Genomic DNA, 22314 nt, shown 5'->3' on the forward strand with positions numbered 1-22314 from the left:
CTCTTTTATGTGCGGGTTATTTGTGTATCGTTCCAGTCACGGTATTGTGCCTTTTTGTTATTTATTTAGGGGTGTTGAGGTGTGTGTGTGGTACAAATGTGGAGGTGTGTGGTGGGGGTTTTGAGTTGTATGGTAGGGTGTTGGGGCGTGTGTGGTGGGGGAATTTGTGGTGAGTGTGGTGTGGGTGTTGATGTGTGTGTGGTGAATGTTGATGTTTGTATGTGTGTGTGTGACAGGGGTGTTGATATGTGTGAAGTTGGGGTTTCAAGGTCTGTGTGTGGTCGATATGTGTGGTTTGGTGTACATCGAAAACGTTACAGTTTATGAGGCTTCAATCACACAGCCAAGTCTTGCGTTTCCTCTGCAAAAGTGGTATTTAACATCGGTCCTGTTCCAGATGTCCCCAAGCGCGTTGTACTGGCGCTAAGTTTTAAACGCGAACCAGCCGAGTTTACGTTATATTATTTTTTGTCACTAGCTGAGTACACATACTGGTCTCTCTTGGATGAGATATCTACCAAATGCAGTAAGATAACTTACTATAGTTCTCAAATGTGTGGTATCGGCTTTTAATGTTATTGTAAATAACTTAGTTTACCTTATTCCTAGTATTTATCTCCTATATTGTACTGATTTTAACTTTTAAGGTTTAAATAACCGTGTACTCACCTAGTTGTACTCACCTAGTTGAGGTTGCAGGGGTCGATTCCAAGCTCCTGGCCCTGCCTCTTCACTGGTCGCTACTAGGTCACTCTCCCTGAAACGTGAGCTTTATCATACCTCTGCTTAAAGCTATGAATGGATCCTGCCTCCACTACATCGTTTCCCAAACTATTCCACTTCCTGACTACTCTGTGGCTGAAGAAGTAATTCCTAACTTCCCTGTGATTCATCTGTGTCTTCAACTTCCAACTGTGTCCCCTTGTCGGAATGCTCTTCTGAGGTTTGCTAGGCGCCCATATGCTGCAGCAGTTATTTGGTTGATGTGCGCTTCAGGAGATGTGCCTGGTGTTATACAAACATCAACATTCACCACACACACATCAACACCCACACCACACTCACCACAAATTCCCCCACCACACACGCCCCAACACCCTACCATACAACTCAAAACCCCCACCACACACCTCCACATTTGTACCACACACACACCTCAACACCCCTAAATAAATAACAAAAAGGCACAATACCGTGACTGGAACGATACACAAATAACCCGCACATAAAAGAGAGAAGCTTACGACGTGCGGGTTATTTGTGTACAACACCCCTACTATACAACACAAAACCCCCACGACACACCTCAACACTTCACCACACACACTTCAACACCTCACCACACACACCTCAACACCCCACCACACACACCTCAACACACCACCACACACACCTCAACACACCGCCACTACACAAACCTCAACACCCTCACTACACACACCCCATCACTCACACCTCAACACCCACACTACACACACACCCCACCACACACCCTTAACACCCTCACTACACACACACCTCAACACCCTCAATACACACACTCCGCCACACACACCTCAATACCCTCTTTACACACAATCCACCACACACACACCTCAACACCCTCACTACACACACTCCACCACACACACCTCAACACCCTCACTACACACACCTCAACACCCTCACTACACACACCTCAACACCCTCACTACACACACTCCACCACACACACCTCAACATCCTCACTACACACACCTCAACACCCTCACTACACACACTCCACCACACACACCTCAACATCCTCACTACGCACACACCCCACCACACACACCTCAACACCCCTCACTACACACACACACACCACCACACACACATGAACACCCTCACTACACACACACCCCACCACACACCTCAACACCCTCACTACACACACTCCACCACTCACAATTCAACACCCTCACTACACACACACCCCACCACACACCTCAACACCCTCACTACACACACTCCACCACACGCACCTCAACACCCTCACTACACACACACCACACCACACACACCTCAACACCCTCACTACACACACACCCCACCACACGCACATCAACACCCTCACTACACACACACACACCACACGCACCTCAACACCCTCACTACACACACACCCCACCACACACCTCAACACCCTCACTACACCCACACCTTACCACACACACCTCAACGCCCTCACTACACACACACATCACCACACACACCTCAACACCCTCACTACATCCACACCCCACCACACACACCTCAACACCCTCACTACACACACCCTACCACATACACCTCAACACCCTCCCCACATCCCACCACACACACCTCAACACCTTCTCTATACACACTCCACCACACACACCTCAACACCCTCACTACACACACACCCCACCACACACACCTCAACACACTCACTATACACATCCCACCACACACACCTCAACACCCTCACTACACACACACCCCACCACACCTCAACACCCTCACTACACACACACCACCACCACACGCACTTCAACACCCTCACTACACACACACACCCCACCACACCTCAACACCCTCACTACACCCACACCCTACCATACACATCTCAACACCCTCACTACACACACACATCACCACACACACCTCAACACCCTCACTACACACACCCCACCACACACACCTCAACACCCCCATACACACACCCCACCACATACACCTCAACACCCTCCCCACACCCCACCACACACACCTCAACACCCTCACTACACACACCTCAACACCTTCACCACACACACACACACCTCCACACTCAGTACCCCCTCCAAATCTTCTAGACTTTCATTCACACCGGTTACCTATTTCCGTTTGCCTTGGCTCGGCATTTATCTTCATTTATTAGTGTCCAAACAACGTTTTACTTGACTGTACTGTATGTGTATGTATTTACATACATACATATGTATGTATGATACATGTATGTATACATGTGTTGTATGTATGTATGCATGTATGCATGTATGTATGTATGTATGTATGTATGTATGTATGTATGTATGTATGTATGTATGTATGTATGTATGTATGTACTCACCTAGTTGAGGTTGCAGGGGTCGTGTTTAAGCTCCTGGCCCCGCCTCTTCACTGGTCGCTACTAGGTCACTCTCCCTGTACCATGAGCTTTATCATACCTCTACTTAAAGCTATGTATGGATCCTGCCTCCACTACTTCGCTTCGCAAACTGTTCCACTTCCTGACTACTCTGTGGCTGAAGAAATACTTCCTAACATCCCTGTGATTCATCTGTGTCTTCAACTTCCAACTGTTTCCCCTTGTTACTGTTTCCAATCTCTGGAACATCCTGTCTTTGTCCACCTTGTCAATTCCTCTCAGTATTTTGTATGTCGATATCATGTCCCCCCTATCTCTCCTGTCCTCCAGTGTCTCCAGTGATGTATGTATGTATGTATGTATGTATGTATGTATGTATGTATGTATGTATGTATGTATGTATGTATGTATGTATGTATGTATGTATGTATGTATGTATGTATGTATGTATGTATGAATGTATGTATGTATGTATGTATTTATATAGGTGTGCATGTATGTATGTATATGTATGGTTATGTATGCATATATGTATATTAGTATATGTATATGTATATTTGTATATGTATATATGCGTGAATGTATGTATGCATGTGAATATGCATATGTATGTATGCATGAGTATACACATATGTATATAAAAACAAACATTGTCTCTACGTCCACAGCAGGACTCACAGGACATCGCTTAGCTTCGGCTAAGCATCCATACATATCGCAGGTCTAGTCTCGTGGTACTGTTGACTCTGATACAGAGTTAGCAGGTTCGAGTCCTGCTGTGGACGTAGAGACAATGTTTGTAAATAATTTAGCCTGTTTGCGAATTGTTAAGCATATGTATATATGTATTCACGTGTGTATGTACATGTATGTATGTATGCATGTATGTATGTATGTATGTATTTATGTAGGTTTGCATGTGTGTGTGTGTGTATTCATATATATGTTTGTGGAGCAGAAACAGCTAGTTTAGTGTGCACTCCTTATCTATCCAGTGGACGTCAGCGCAAGAACATACGGATTCACAAAATGTCTGGGAACCAGGACCCAAAAGGATTTAGCAGTTTGAGTGGTTCGCCGGTGTTGTTCCGGCCCGGGCCCAAAAAAAAGTTAGTTTGAGTGTATCTTGATTTATATCTACAGTTATCTGATTAAGCCAGATTTCAGATATGTGGGATCTTATTTTCACATAAGTTGTTATAATGTCTGTCTCTGCATTTCTTTATAAGTGGACAGTGAAGCATATAGTGTTCAAGAAAGTGACCATAAGGCTGATAATATACTTTGTATTTAGTCTAGTCATCATCTGTGCCTCTGCCAAACTACCGGAAGTACGGGTAACTAAACATAAAAGGACACAAGTGCAACTAATGCGACATTTTATTGTGGGAACGTCAAGCACTTCGAGTCCTTGGCTGCGACTAGCCAAGGACTCGAAGAACTTCGAGTCCTTGGCTAGTTGCAGTTGCAACTAGCTAGTTGCAGTGTTGTTATTGATTAAATATCACTCGTTCGTGGTTACAATAATATAAATACTGCACGTGGAAGCTAGTACATCAAACGGGAGTAGAGTGGAATTAGTTCAGAGGCATCCACAGCACCGTATGTCCTCCGATCAAGGTAAAACACCTAGCTCTGCTGGGTACTAATATTTTGGGGAGAATTTTTATCAAAAGTTTTTTTTTACCGTTTCAAGATTTTTAAATACAACTTGTGATATCACATGTTTACTGTGATATATATATATATATATATATATATATATATATATATATATATATATATATATATATATATATATATATATATATATATATATATATATGTGTGTGTATATATGTGTGTATATATATATTTATTTATTTATATATATATTATATATACATATACATACATATATATATATATATATATATATATATATATATATATATATATATATATATATATGTATATATATATATATATATATATATATATATATATATATATATATATATATATATATATATATATATATATATATATATATATATATATATATATATATATATATATATATATATATATATATATATATATATATATATATATATATATATATATATATATATATCACAGTAAACATGTGATATCACAAGTTGTATTTAAAAATCTTGAAACGGTAAAAAAAAACTTTTGATAAAAATTCTCCCCAAAATATTAGTACCCAGCAGAGCTAGGTGTTTCCCTTGATCCGAGGACATACGGTGGTGTGGGTGCCTCTGAGCTAATTTCATTCTACTCCCCTTTTGGTGTACTAGCCTCCACGAGAAGTATTTATATTATTGTAATCACGAACGAGTGATATTTAATCAATAACAACACTGCAACTAGCTAGTTGCAACTGCAACTAGCCAAGGACTCGAAGTTCTTCGAGTCCTTGGCTAGTCGCAGCCAAGGACATATATATATATATATATATATATATATATATATATATATATATATATATATATATATATATATATATATATATATATATATATATATATATATGTGTCGTGCCGAATAGGCAGAACTTGCGATCTTGGCTTAAATAGCAACGCTCATCTTGCCATATAGGACAAGTGAAAATTTGTGTATGCAATAATTTCCCCAAAACCATTCTGAACCTAAGGAAAAAAATATATTTCACTGTGTTTGTTTAGTATTAAATTACTGTATACAAATCTAAAATATATTTACTTGGGTTAGGCTAAAATAAATTGCTCTCGTTCAAACACAAACAATAAATATAAATCAGGAACGTACACGGTAAGCTGTCCAATATACAAGTACAGTTAGAAATAGAAATAGAAATAGCTAGAGCTTCATTTAAGGAGGTTATTAGAGTATTTATAGGTTATAGAGTATTCAAGAGGTTGCTAGTAGAATTACAGTAAATCAACACATTCAAATCATTATGAAGCTCTGTGTAGTCTGCAGTCAATCAAACAAACGGGCTTCCACATGGACAAATTGTCATTTTTGTGGAAACTGGTGTCACGCCCCTTGTGCAGATATCCAAGAACTAGCTACAAGCAGTATTAAAACAGGGAAGTGTTTTTGGGTATGCCCAAATGAGATAAATCTGTGGACTAAAAGAGGATAACATCAAAGCTGCTTTCATAGACAACCTGGAAGCTTTCTACAACAGATGAGAACATAAAAAGTCTGGGCTGGATGGTACTGCCCTTGATACTGGCCATGTGGTCAGAAACTGAAAGGCTGGAGGCGATGTCCTGGTAGTCAGTAAATGTGGGGCTGATAGCGCTGTCCTGGGAGACAGTAATGGTGAAGCTGGAGGTGCTGTCCTGGGAGACAGTAATGGTGAAGCTGGAAGTGCTGTCCTGGGAGACAGTAATGGTGAAGCTGGAGGTGCTGTCCTGGGAGACAGTAATGGTGAAGCTGGAGGTGCTGTCCTGGGAGACAGTAATGTGAAGAGATGCTGTCCTGGGAGACAGTAATGGTGAAGCTGGAGATTTTGTCCAGGTAGTCGGGAATTATACGCAGGAAGGAATACATATAAATGACCTCATAGGGGACAGGAGCCGTAAGTGGGGAAACAAGTGTAGTCAAAGATAAGATAAAACCAATATTGCAAACTAGAAATACCACAGGAAATAGCAAACAAGAGGACTCCACTAGCAATAGTGAGGATATATTACCAAAAACAACTGGTGGGAGCTCCATTGTTGGTGCTAGGGAGGATAGGAATAAAACAGGGAAACATGCACCAACAGGGAATACAGTCACAGAAACCCAAGGCAAACGGAAACCAAGCCTGTGCACATACTATGCACTTGGTAGCTGCAGACATGGGAAATCTGGAAAAACAGACGGGACGTGCAACTATGACCACCCTAGAAAATGCCATGCCCATATGACAACCGGAAAATGCAAACTCCCTTCCTGTAAGCTTTTTCACCCTGAAATGTGTACCTCTTCAGTACAGGAAAGACTGTGCTATAACTTAAATTGCCAGGCACACCATCTAAAGGGGACAAAAAGATACAAAACATCCAGGCCATGGGAAAACCTGGGTAGCCACAGCCACTCAAGAGGGGGAGGTTTTTTAGTGCCAGGAAGGAAAAAAAACTGGCAGGAAATGGCAGAAATCCTACACCAAATCCAGTCATTCCTGGAGTGGAACCACAGTCGATGGCCTCCACTCCAAACCAACAGATACAGATACTAATGCCGGAAAAAAATCCCTTCCCAGTACCAACAATACCACCAGTCTGATGACATTCTTCTTTGCAAATATACAGGGTCTAAAGCCAGCAACAAACAACAAAATACCTTTCATCCGTGGACTGCTTGCAGAGGCAAAGGCAATGTTCGCGGCTTTCACTGAGACCCACATAAAGGATCACTTGGACAACGAAATATGGATCCCAGGTTACAACCTATACAGATGTGACAGAGTGAACAGGCAAAAAGGGGGGGGGTTGGCCTGTACATTGCAGAGTCACTTGTTTGCACAGAACTGCTTAATGCCTTAAATGATGTAGTGGAAGGTTTAGCAGTAAAGGTCGAGAACCAAAACCTAGTCATTGTGGTAATCTACAAGTCTCCGGATGCAACATCCCAGCAATTCCAGGAACAGCTGTTAAGAATTGACCACTGTCTGGAAAATCTTCCAGCTTCTGCACCCAACATCTTGCTCCTGGGGGATTTCAACTTAAGGCACCTAAAATGGAGGAATATAGTAAATAATATTGTTGCAGTAATAACACCAGGAGGCAGCTCTGATGAAAACTCACACTCACACGAGCTTTTAAATCTCTGCACAAAATTCAATTTAAACCAGCAAATAATAGAGCCTACTAGACTGGAGAATACACTAAACCTCATCTTCACTAACAATGATGATCTGATAAGAAATGTCACCATATCAAAAACAATATATTCAGATCACAACATAATTGAGGTTCAGACATGTATGCGTGGAGCCCCAGACCGACATAATGAGACTAGTCACGAGGGAGCATTCACCAAATTCAACTTCAATAACAAAAACATAAAGTGGGACCAAGTAAACCAAGTCCTAACCGATATAAGCTGGGAAGATATACTAAGCAACACAGACCCCAACTTATGCCTAGAACAGATTAACTTGGTGGCACTCGATGTATGCACAAGGCTTATTCCTCTAAGAAAAAGGAGGAGTAGATGTAAAATAGAAAGAGACAGGCGCTCCCTTTACAGGCGACGGAAAAGAATAACAGAGCGGCTAAAAGAGGTCAATATATCTGAAATGCGTAGGGAGACACTGGTCAGAGAAATAGCAAACATCGAACTTAAGCTAAAGGAATCTTATAGGAGTCAGGAATCGCGGGAAGAACTAAAAGCCATAAATGAAATCGAAAGAAACCCAAAGTATTTCTTCTCCTATGCCAAATCAAAGTCGAGAACAACGTCCAGTATTGGGCCCCTACTTAAACAAGATGGGTCCTACACAGATGACAGCAAGGAAATGAGTGAGCTACTCAAGTCCCAATATGACTCAGTTTTTAGCAAGCCGCTAACCAGACTGAGAGTCGAAGATCAAAATGAATTTTTTATGAGAGAGCCACAGAATTTGGTTAACACAAGCCTATCCGATGTTATCCTGACGCCAAATGACTTCGAACAGGCGATAAATGACATGCCCATGCACTCTGCCCCAGGGCCAGACTCATGGAACTCCGTGTTCATCAAGAACTGCAAGAAGCCCCTATCACGAGCCTTTTCCATCCTATGGAGAGGGAGCATGGACACGGGGGTCGTCCCACAGTTACTAAAAACAACAGACATAGCCCCACGCCACAAAGGGGGCAGTAAAGCAACAGCAAAGAACTACAGACCGATATCACTAACATCCCATATTATAAAAATCTTTGAAAGGGTCCTAAGAAGCATTTAGAAACCCATCAGTTACACAACCCAGGGCAACATGAGTTTAGAACAGGTCGCTCCTGTCTGTCTCAACTATTGGATCACTACGACAAGGTCCTAGATGCACTAGAAGACAAAAAGAATGCAGATGTAATATATACAGACTTTGCAAAAGCCTTCGACAAGTGTGACCATGGCGTAATAGCGCACAAAATGCGTGCTAAAGGAATAACAGGAAAAGTCGGTCGATGGATCTATAATTTCCTCACTAACAGAACACAGAGAGTAGTCGTCAACAGAGTAAAGTCCGAGGCAGCTACGGTGAAAAGCTCTGTTCCACAAGGCACAGTACTCGCTCCCATCTTGTTCCTCATCCTCATATCCGACATAGACAAGGATGTCAGCCACAGCACCGTGTCTTCCTTTGCAGGTGACACCCGAATCTGCATGACTGTGTCTTCCATTGCAGACACTGCAAGGCTCCAGGCGGACATCAACCAAATCTTTCAGTGGGCTGCAGAAAACAATATGAAGTTCAACGATGAGAAATTTCAATTACTAAGATATGGTAAACATGAGGAAATTAAATCTTCATCAGAGTACAAAACAAATTCTGGCCACAAAATAGAGCGAAACACCAACGTCAAAGACCTGGGAGTGATCATGTCGGAGGATCTCACCTTCAAGGACCATAACATTGTATCAATCGCATCTGCTAGAAAAATGACAGGATGGATAATGAGAACCTTCAAAACTAGGGAGGCCAAGCCCATGATGACACTCTTCAGGTCACTTGTTCTATCTAGGCTGGAATATTGCTGCACACTAACAGCACCTTTCAAGGCAGGTGAAATTGCTGACCTAGAAAATGTACAGAGAACCTTCACGGCGCGCATAACGGAGATAAAACACCTCAATTACTGGGAGCGCTTGAGGTTCCTAAACCTGTATTCCCTGGAACGCAGGCGGGAGAGATACATGATTATATACACCTGGAAAATCCTAGAGGGACTAGTACCGAACTTGCACACGAAAATCACTCACTAAGAAAGCAAAAGACTTGGCAGACGATGCAACATCCCCCCAATGAAAAGCAGGGGTGTCACTAGCACGTTAAGAGACCATACAATAAGTGTCAGGGGCCCGAGACTGTTCAACTGCCTCCCAGCATACATAAGGGGGATTACCAACAGACCCCTGGCAGTCTTCAAGCTGGCACTGGACAAGCACCTAAAGTCGGTTCCTGACCAGCCGGGCTGTGGCTCGTACGTTGGTTTGCGTGCAGCCAGCAGCAACAGCCTGGTTGATCAGGCTCTGGTCCACCAGGAGGCCTGGTCACAGACCGGGCCGCGGGGGCGTTGACCCCCGGAACTCTCTCCAGGTAAACTCCAGGTAATAAGGTTAGATAAGTTTTCTAACATTGTTTTGGTGCAAAATTAAATTTTTTTACATTAACATTAATGAAATAAATATATCTTTAAACGTATAAGAGAAAATTTCAGATAGGACTTAATTTTAAATGAGTTCTTGCTAATTGGCCAGTTTTACATATTCGGCACGACATATATATATATATATATATATATATATATATATATATATATATATATATATATATATATATATATATATATATATATATATATATATATATGCAAAACAACCACTCTGAAAGAAAGTTCCTTGATAATGTGAGTAGTCACGAAAGCGCTTGGAATTTCTCTTTCTTTCAGAGTGGTTGTTTTGCATATTTTGAAATCACCTGTTTACTGTGATCTTATATATATATATATATATATATATATATATATATATATATATATATATATATATATATATATATATATATATATATATATATATATATATATATATATATATATATGTGTGTGTGTGTGTGTGTGTGTATGTTTGTGTATATAATGTGTGTGTATGTGTGTGTGTGTGTGTGTGTGTGTGTGTGTGTTTGTGTTTATGTGTGTGTGTGTTTATACGTCTATGAATATAAGTATGTTCACATCGATTCGTGTTTTACAGGGTCGAAAGTCACCTCCTGGCTCCAAGTTTTACCCTCAAAATTCATAGGCATCTTCTAGTTCCTGCCTCTTGGGCCCTATCATACGTTCTCCTGACAAAAATGTATGGAGTCTGACTTATCTTGTTCATCCCACGCCTTATATCATACACCCATGCCTGACATTTCTATAACTCATGACTGGCATCTCTATTACCCACGCCTTGTACCTCTTTAACCCATGCCTGGAAATCCTATAGCCCACGTCTGGCTCATCTTGAATCCATGCCTGGCACCTTGATAACCAGGCCTAGTATTTCTCTAATAACACATGCCTGGCACCTCAATAACTGACTCCTTGCACATCTGCAACCCTCGCTTTGTACCTCTATAACCCACTACTGGCCCATAAATAACCCACGCCTGGTAACCCTATAACCTACGCCTGGTACCTCTATAACCCACTCCTGGCACTTCAAAAACGAACGCCTGGCACCTCTGTAACTTACGGCTGACACCAATGGTAGGTGCTTCTATAACCATCGAACACTATCTCTATAACCTACACCTTGCATATCTATAATCTACACCTAGCACCTCTATAACCTACGCTTGGCACCTCTACAACTCACTCATAACGTATAGGTATAAGTGAGGCTTCTACAACCCAGCTATCTTTATAACCCACACCTGGCACCTATTTAACTCACACCTGGCACCTATGTAACCCGCGCCTGGCATTTCTATAAGACACACTTAGCGCCCATATAACTCATGCTTGGCACCTCTGTAACTCTTGTCTTGCACCACACCTGGAGAAAGTGTAACATACACCTGCTTTTACCTTTGTAAGCCATGCCTGAACCATTTGTAACACACACCTATTTGCACCTCTATAATCCATGCCTGGCACCTCTATATCCCGTGTCTGGAACTTCTATAACCCATGCCAGGTATATATCTAACCTCTGCTTCTCACCTCTATATCCCATACCTAGTACCTCAATAACTCAGGCCTGGCCCTTCTAACTCATATCTGCCACCTATAACTCACTCCTGAAACCTGTATAACTTACGCCTGACAACGCTATAACTTGCGTCTGGCTGCTCCAGAAATCATGACTGATATCCCTAAGAACCCATGTCTGGTACCTCTATAAGCTATGCTTGGTACCACTATAACCCGTGCCTGACATTTCTCTTAATTTAAATCAATAAGTACATCATTAAGCGCCTCTTCTAGTATAAAGGGAAAAAAATATCTCTAACCGTAAATTTACCTGAGATGCTAATTCAAACTTTGGATTAAACACGCTTGTCTACCCGAATGGCCTGACGTGCCAGCCGAACATAATACTTTGATTGGCTTGTAAATCTCTCTCAAGAGATCAATGGTGCGCTTAATTACCCTGATGAGACTCGTTAGGTCTCACCCTCAAGACTGTCAGCAAACAGTCGCGCCCATTAACGTTATAAATGGCTTGTAAATCCGATGAATACGTGAAACTTAATCCACTGAGAGCGGAGACTCCAGGAGTCCAATCAGGGAATGCGGCTGCTTCAAGCTGGATCCAAATGGAATACTGGAGACATTTGTGAAGAAAAGATACACATTTTAGCAGAATCCTTTACTGGTACTTCGTTGAACTTTATCGGGTCAAGTTAAGATTTACACAGATATTAACGTTGTCCCAGTAAAAGAATGTTCTACAGTATTACTTTTCTCTACAGATGCTTAACGGGAGTATCGAAGGTTAGTATTTACTTTACCAAGAGGGAAGACTTGAAAACAATACCAGACTTTACTCACTAACTTTTTATTCAGATAAGGGCACATAATGTTTTCTCCTAAGGAGATGTGTTGTTTCTCTCATGTGTGTAATTAACTATTTTTTTTATTTTCTACTTGTAGTTACAACATCTGTACTTGTGTGTTTGTGTACTCATTCATCTGTATGTGTCTGTAGGGGTTGAATCTCAACTTCTGGCCCCACCCGGTAACAGGTCGTTCTAGATTTACTTACTCCTGCCTTCGAGAGCCTTATCGTACCTCTTAAAGCTATTTGTATGTGTGTGTGTGTGTGTGTGTGTGTGTGTGTGTGTGTGTGTGTGTGTGTGTGTGTGTGTGTGTGTGTGTGTGTGTGTGTGTGTGTGTGTGTGTGTGCGCGCACTACTAGGTTAATCTCTCCCTGCTCCATGAGCTTTATCAAATCTCGTCTCAAAACTATGTATGGTTCTTGCTTCTGCTACGCTACTTTCCAGACTATTTCACTTCCTGACAACCTCTATGACTGAAGAAATACTTCCTAACATCCCGTTGACTCATCTGAATCATCAACTTACAATGGTTCGGTGGCCCATCTCTTGAACCTCCTGTCTCTGTCCACCATGTCACTTCCTCGCAGTATTTTATATGTCGTTTTCATGTCTCTCCTAACCCTCCTGTCCTCCAGTATCGTCAGGCCGATTTCCCTTAACCTTTCATCGTAGGACATTCCCCTTAGCTCCGGGAATAGTCTTGTTGCAAACCTTTGCACTTTCTCTAATTTCTTGACGTGCTTGGCTAGGTGTGGGTTCCAAACTGGTGCTGCATACTCCAGTATGGGTCCGACGTACACGTGAACAGAATTTTGAACGATTCTTTATTGAGGTGTCGGAACGCTGTTCTTAGAGTTGCCAGGCGCCCATATGCTACAGCAGTTATCTGGTTGATGTGCGCTTCAGGAGCTGTGCTCGGTATTATATTCACACCAAGATCCTTTTCCTTGAGTGAGGTTCGCCGTCATTGGCCACTGTCACACGTTTTACTGCGTTACGTCAATAAATGTCCTGGCTCCTAGGGGTCACAGCCTGCCTAATCTAGGGGCAATTAATATATTAAGCCACATAAACCAACCTAGGGCCAAGCTTGTTCCTTCACATAAATTATGAAGCGTTAATTAAATGATCAACATTTATATTTATTATAAGGAAGGACACAAAGTCTAAACATACAAAAATATAACTATATTAGTAGTAAACTTACATATATAAAGTACAATCTTTCCGCTACATACAAAAAACACCAAACACCAGTACACCTTTACACAGTTCTCACTGTAGCTCACTAGTACACTGCTACTAGTCGTTAAAAAACATAAAAATTTATAAACAGAGAGGCTCCATGACATCCATCCCCCCCCCCCCGCCATCCCGCCCCATTCTGTCGGTCTCTTAGCCTGCAGGCAAAACTCTTCACGAGTACTCCCCCAAAACATAAACAGACCTCTCCTCATATTAGGGCCTTACAGATATATCAGGAGATTAATTACATAAACTTACCCAAAATCACCCCCACCCCTACTTACACAAACACAAAGTCTTATGAGGTTTTGCTCCAGCTGACGCTTTCGTCGTACTGACTAAAAAACCCATCTCACCTGCTCCTGTCCAGGCTACTCTTCAGGACTAATACGCATTCCGTTCCTGTAAACTGACATTATATATGGAGCGTTTTTTATACACATTTTCAACAATACACCCACCTGGTCTATACTCTGTCTGTGGTCTTCTTTGCCCTTCCCCGATTTTCATGACTTTGCATTTGGCAGAGTTAAATTCGAGAAGCCAGTTTCTGGACCAGGACTGCAGCCTGACCAGGTCCCTTTGTAGTCCTGCCTGACCCTCGTCCGCTTTAATTCTCATCATTAACTTCACATCATCTGCAAATAGGGATACTTCTGAGTCTGTCCCTTCCGTCATGTAATTCACATATACCAAAAACAGAACTGGTTCTAGGACTGACCTCTGTGGAACCCCACTTGTCACAGGCGCCCACTCTGACAGCTCTTCACGTATCATGACTCGTTGTTGCCTCCCTGTCAGGTATTTTCTGATCCATTGCAGTGCCATTCCTGTTATGCGTGCCTGATTCTCAACCTTTTGTACAAATCTCTTGTGAGGTACTGTGTCGAAGCCTTCTTGCAATCCAAGAAAATGCAATCTACCCACTCCTCTTTCTCATGTCTTACCTCTGGTAAATTGTCATAAAACTCCAGTAGGTTTAAGACACAGGATTTACCTTCCCCGAAACTATGCTGGTTGTCATTTAAAAGCTTGTTCGTTTCTAAGTGCTCTACCACTCTCCTCCTCATAACATTCTCCTTGACTTTGCGTACTACACACGTCAGTGACACTGGTCTGTAGTTTAATGCCTCGTGTCTGTTTCCTTAAAAACTGGGACTATATTTCTCGTTTTCCATACCTCAAGTAGTTGCCCAGTTTCAATGCATGTGTTTCTGCTCCCTCTCTAAGGACCCACGGAGAGATGTTGCCCACTCCCACTGCCTTTGAATCATCAAGTTCACTTAGCAGCTTCTTCACCTCTTTCTCTTCCTACTCCTCCTACTCCTCGCAGTATTTTGTATGTCGTTATCATGTCTCCCCTAACCCTCCTGTCCTCCAGTGTCATCAGGTCGATTTCACCTAACCTTTCTTCGTAGGACATTCCCCTTAACTCCGGAACTAGCCTTGTTGTAAACGTTTGCACTTTCTCTAATTTCTTGAAGCGCTTGACCAGGTGTGGGTTCCAAACTGGTGCTGCATACTCCAGTATGGGCCTGAGGTACACAGTATACAGAATCTTGAACGATTCTTTACTGAGGTATCGAAACGCTATTATCAGGTTTGCCAGGCGCCCATATGCTGCAGCAGTTATCTGGTTGAGGCGCGCTTCAGGAGATGCGCTCGGTATTATATTCACCACAAGATCCATTTCCTTTAGTGAGGTTTGCAGTCTTTGGCCACCTAGCCTATACTCTGTCTGCGATCTTCATTGCCCTTCCCTGATCTTCATGGCTGCATTTGTAGGGGTTAAATTCGAAGAACCAGTTGCTGAACCAAGCTTCCAGCCTGTCCAGGTCTCTTTGTAATCCTGCCTTGTCATGATCTGATTTAATTCTCTTCTTTAACTTCACATCATTTACAAACAGGAACACTTCTAAGACTATCCCTTCCGTCACGTCATTCACATATACCAAAAACAGCACTGGTCTTAGGACTGACCCCTGTGGGACCCCGCTCGTCACAGGCGCCCACTGTAATACCTAATCACGTACCATGACTCGTTGTTGCCTCCCTGTCAGGTATTCTCTGATTCATTGTAGTGCCCTTCCTGTTATACGTGCCTGATCCTCTAGCTTCTGCACTAATCGAAGGCCTTCTTGCAGATCGTGTGCCCTGCAGGCACTTCAAACCAAATGGTTTTGCTTTTAATGTCCCTAAGCCTTTAATAGCTTTATGTAGGCCTCATCACAGACAACTCACTCACCTTGACCTGCTTGCTGCATGCAACAAGTATCTTCAACAGTCAAAAAGGGAGTAGAACTGATAACAAGGATATTTTCTGAAAATTTTGCTTTATGCTTCAATAAAATATTTGTAACACATATGGTTGTATTCAATTCACTCCCATTTTCTCTGCCTCACGGCAGAAGTCAATTTTCTCGTCTTTCAAAATCCTTTGTAAACCTGTGGAATGCTAGAGTTGACCTGTCACCTTGTTGGTTGCAACACTCAAGTGCGAAAGAAGCAATAGCTATCTTGGAGGCTTATAAGGATGAGAATAATATCAATACAGGCAAAGTATCTCTGTTTGCTTGTCACTGTAGTTTGAATTCGATATACACAAATAATCAGCAAGTAGGAGACTGAAACTTATGACGACGTTTTGGGTAGACTTGGACCGAAACGTCGTCATAAGCACAAAGGGTTGATGACAATATATTCGCCAGGAACGAGAGGAGGGAATAATATAAAAGTGGTAGTATTAATAGTGGAGGCAGTAGTGGTGGAGGTGATAGTAGTAGTGCTAGTAGTGGGAGTAGTATTAGTTGTAGTAGTGAGAGTAGTAGTAGTGCTGGAAGTGGTAGCAGTAGTAGTATTAGTAGGAGTAGTGGCAGGCAGTAGAAAATAGTGCAACATCGTAGAGGTAGCTATAATAAGGAAGAAACAGCAGTGCAAAAAACGAGGGAAAGGGTGGACATTTAAGTAGATGATAGTAATGTATGTATGTAGTGTAAGAATAAGAGAAAAGAGTACTGCAAGAGAGCTATTGGCCCACGAGTCTAGGAGCAGATCCCAGTGGGACAGAACCCACCTAAGCAGAAGACAGGAAATATATATATATATATATATATATATATATATATATATATATATATATATATATATATATATATATATATATATATATATATATATATATATATATATATATATATATATATATATATATATATATATATATATATATATATATATATATATATATATATATATATATATATATATATATATATATATATATATATATATATATATATATATATATGTATATATGTATATATATATATATATATATATATATATATATATATATATATATATATATATATATATATATATATATATATATATATATATATATATATAGGGGGGAAATAAAGATCAGGTCAATTTATGAATGTTCTGAAATTTTGAGCATTTGACAATGTAATGAGATAGGACGACGGCTACAGAGACAAGGCCACGACTAGGATTCATATTAGAAAAGTTGTGTATAAGGGCTGCCTCAACAAAACGGCCTCTCTGAAGAATCGAAGGGTAGATAGTTCTGGCAGAGGATTAGTTAGCAGGATGACTGTGATCTTTTACATGACAGAAAATAATATTATTAGTGCTGGCAAGTTTTTTCAAAGTACTGGAGAGGACAAGAGGAGACAGATAATGGAGTAGACTCTGGAAGCATCAGAGGCAGGAGAGGTGCGAACTGAATTACTACGAAGGGTACTAGTTTGGCCATAAGTAAGTTTGAGTGGAGCCTTTTTTCTCTACTCCCAGTTCTTGCTAACCTTTATATGGAATATTTCGTAACTGTTCTACTTCCTGCTTTAGGAATGCACCCTTTTCTTTGCTATGTAGATGATATATTTGCTGTTTGGCCACATGACTATCGTCTCTTCCAATATTTTCATGATGCACTTAACAATCTTGCTCCTTCCATCAAGTTCAAAGATGAATGGGTATCCAAATCTTTGTTTCTTGGTTGCACATGACCATCGCCTGGCGAGAGGCTTTTCTTTTCCCGTTTATCGCAAACCATTGCACAGGGACATATACATTCACAACTTTTCTTCATGTGCTTCCTCTGTCAAGAAAAGTGTTCTTATACCAAGGCATAATAGAGGTCTTCTTTGTAATTCATATTTCAAAATATGTAAACCACACATTGTAGCTCTGCAAAGAAATAAACATTTTTATTTTCATTCTGTCTTCCTCTCCTTCGCATCTGTGACTTCCATCCTTTGCTATTCGTTTTCTCGCCTTGCCTACCCTTCCGATTTTATAAACTCTTCCTACTCACATGCTAAACGAACTTTCTTTTCTCCTAAACTCTCTACTCCTGTGTAATCTCCTGTTCCTTGCCTTCCTTTTATTTCCATTTTCTACTCCTGTGTAATCTCCTGTTCCTTGCCTTCCTTTTATTTCCATTTTCCTTAATCTTAACAGCATCCTCCGTTCTCTAGATCTCAAACTTACTTTCCTCTCGCCACTAATGCTTTCGGTCTACTCCATTTCCTGCTCCTCTTGTCCTCTCCAATATTTTGGAGAAACTGGCCGCTCTCTTTCTGACAGACTTCAATAACAACGCTAATAATGCTCTTATTTGTCAAGTTAGAGATCACAGTCATCCTATTAACTGGTCCACTATCTACCCTCTTCAACTCTTCATTATACACAACTTTCCTAATATGAACCTTAGTCATGGCTTTGTCTCTTTAGATTCTGTCTTCCGTTCTTTTTACATTATCAGATCTTTATGTCCTCCTTTCCGTTCCCTGTATCCTTTGTTATGTTTTCTTTGTATATCCTGTCTTCTGTGTAAGTGGGTTCTGTCCTACCTGGATATCACCCTACCCTCGTGGGCCCTTAGCTATCCTGCAGTGATCCCCTTTCCTCTTGTTTTTTGACTACCTCCTGCTGCTGCTGCTGCTGCTCCTGCTGCCGCCGTCGCCGCCGTCGCCGCCGTCGCCGCCGCCGTCATGTCTTCACTACGTCTCCTCCCTCTCCCTACTTTCTTCGTATGACCTCTACTATTATTGCATTAATTTTCTACTACCGATACTACAACTACCACTTCCACCACTACTTTTACCACTTTTATAGTACTTACTCGTTGCACTATTCCCGTCCCCTCCACTCTATCGTATATATTTTCTCTCCCTTCCCTTTGCGCTTTTGTGTGACTAGTTAATGGTTCTAGTTGGACGGAAACCTCGTCATAAGTTTCAGTCTCCTATACGCGGGTTATTTGTGTATTGTTTCGGTCACGGTATTGTGCTTTTTTGTTCTTCTTTTTTTAAAGTGGAAAATAGCAAACGGTACCTCATGTTAAATCCCAATAAACTAAAACCAGCAATCTTCAGTCAGCTATTCCGTTGATGAAGGACTATACAATACCGAATGTTTGTATTACAGTCCATAGGACTCTTGCTAGACATAATGTGGGGGTGAAACAAGACTTTTGTTGTATTACAGGGTAGGGACCTGGGTCATAGAGTAGGCAAAGTTTATCTTCCATTGAGACAGGACGGAGAGTGAACTGAGTCACTGAACCGGCTAGAGGTGTATGACTTAGCAAAATCTCTTTATGAGAAGTGTCCTCTGCATCTGGTGCTGGTGGCCTCCGTGGAGGCTTGACTGCCTCCGTGGAGGCTTGACTGTCTCCGTGGAGGCTTGACTGCCTCCGTAGAGGCTTGACTGTCTCCGTGGAGGCTTGACTGCCTCCGTGGAGGCTTGACTGTCTCCGTGGAGGCTTGACTGCCTCCGTGGAGGCTTGACTGTCTCCGTGGAGGCTTGACTGTCTCCGTGGAGGCTTGACTGTCTCCGTGGAGGCTTGACTGTCTCCGTGGAGGCTTGACTGTCTCCGTGGAGGCTTGACTGCCTCCGTGGAGGCTTGACTGTCTCCGTGGAGGCTTGACTGCCTCCGTGGAGGCTTGACTGTCTCCGTGGAGGCTTGACTGTCTCCGTGGAGGCTTGACTGTCTCCGCTAAACTTCACAGTGAGCAACGCTAATACCACTAGACCTCTCCACCGGTGAACCTCACAATCAGCTAGACTAACATTGGTAAACCTCACAATCAGCTAGACTAACATTGGTAAACCTCACAATCAGCTAGACTAACATTGATAAACCTCACAATCAGCTAGACTAACATTGGTAAACCTCACAATCAGCTAGACTAACATTGGTAAACCTCACAATCAGCTAGACTAACATTGGTAAACCTCACAATCAGCTAGACTAACATTGGTAAACCTCACAATCAGCTAGACTAACATTGGTAAACCTCACAATCAGCTAGACTAACATTGGTAAACCTCACAATCAGCTAGACTAACATTGGTAAACCTCACAATCAGCTAGACTAACATTGGTAAACCTCACAATCAGCTAGACTAACATTGGTAAACCTCACAATCAGCTAGACTAACATTGGTAAACCTCACAATCAGCTAGACTAACATTGGTAAACCTCACAATCAGCTAGACTAACATTGGTAAACCTCACAATCAGCTAGACTAACATTGGTAAACCTCACAATCAGCTAGACTAACATTGGTAAACCTCACAATCAGCTAGACTAACATTGGTAAACCTCACAATCAGCTAGACTAACATTGGTAAACCTCACAATCAGCTAGACTAACATTGGTAAACCTCACAATCAGCTAGACTAACATTGGTAAACCTCACAATCAGCTAGACTAACATTGGTAAACCTCACAATCAGCTAGACTAACATTGGTAAACCTCACAATCAGCTAGACTAACATTGGTAAACCTCACAATCAGTAAGGATAACAATGTTGAACGTCTGAATCAGTTTTGTTAACACAGTTAATCTTCATAAACAGATATGTTAATACTGCTAATCCACAAAATTAGCAACAAAAGGTCTCTCAATCAGCTATGCTAAGACCCCTGTGCCTTACCTGCAGCTGTCCTAACTATTAATATACACAATCAGATATGCTAACACAGATAATCTCAAAATCATCTTCGCTAACACGCTGAAGGTCAGGTCAAAGTTGTGATTGAGGAGGCTCCTGCAACAAGCATTGATGGTAAACAACCTATATTATGACCCTTTAAAGGGCATGGGATTGAAACAAAGAATGGAAGCGGTGTAGGAAAGAGGGGAGAAGGAAAGTGGGGAGAGAGGGAGAGTAAAGTAGGGGTAGGGGAGAATTTTTTTTTTTTTTTTTAGACTTTTGCCGTCGAAGCGGCTGGTTTATTATTTATCTCATATATATATCCTGCAGTGGGTAGAGCAAGAGCATATATATACACAAAAGGCCAAGGAACTAGGCCCTGAAAGGGGTAATAGAATTACTTCTGGATATATTTCTACATTTTATATTGTCTGTTGCAAGCAAATTAGGATTTATGTGTCTGATATCTTATTGCTTTAAAAATAAGAAAAGTTTACAAATCAAATAGGTTATTACAAGGTGTATCACTATATTCCTGGGAGAGAAGGATATTTTTATTCAGGAGAGGAAAGTGGGGGAATAAATGAGTATACATTTAATGGAGGATACACACATATGCTCAGAGAGAAGGAAGGTAAACAAGGTACATGCACACGAAAGCAAAGGGTTAAGAACATACAGACAGACGAACAGAAAGACAGACACAGAGAGACGGATATGCAGACAGACTTATTTTATTGTTTCCAGTATAATAATCGCCTGTATTGTACTGAAGAAACCTGCTGCGGAGATGAAATGTTTCGATAATGAGGAATCCAAAGTGTCACACAGAAAGCTTACCATCGACTCATCCAATCAGATAGACAAACAGACTGACAGACTGGCAAAAGTAGACTCATAGATTAAACAACAAAGTAAAAACATGCAAAATATAACAAAAACTCAAAGGCAGAAAACACATAAACAACGAGAACACTCACACAAGACATGACAGATGTTTACGTCAACCAGTATCAAAAAAGAGGCGAGAAATGTGGATCCCAATACGAGATTCAGATTTCATAAAGTATAAAACATGTGGTCTCCGTCACTCACGTCCGGGAGAGCTTCAGCCTGGCAAATCCAGTTGGAGTCAGCTGGAGCCCGCTGGAACAGAGTAAAGACAGTTAGATCTACCTAGAGTTACCTGGACTTAGCTAGAGCCAGCTAGACTCTAATGGTGTCAGTTGCAGCTATATAGATAATGATGGT

The sequence above is a fragment of the Cherax quadricarinatus genome, chromosome 2 (assembly GCF_038502225.1).
Source record: "Cherax quadricarinatus isolate ZL_2023a chromosome 2, ASM3850222v1, whole genome shotgun sequence".
Lineage (NCBI taxonomy): Eukaryota > Metazoa > Arthropoda > Malacostraca > Decapoda > Parastacidae > Cherax > Cherax quadricarinatus.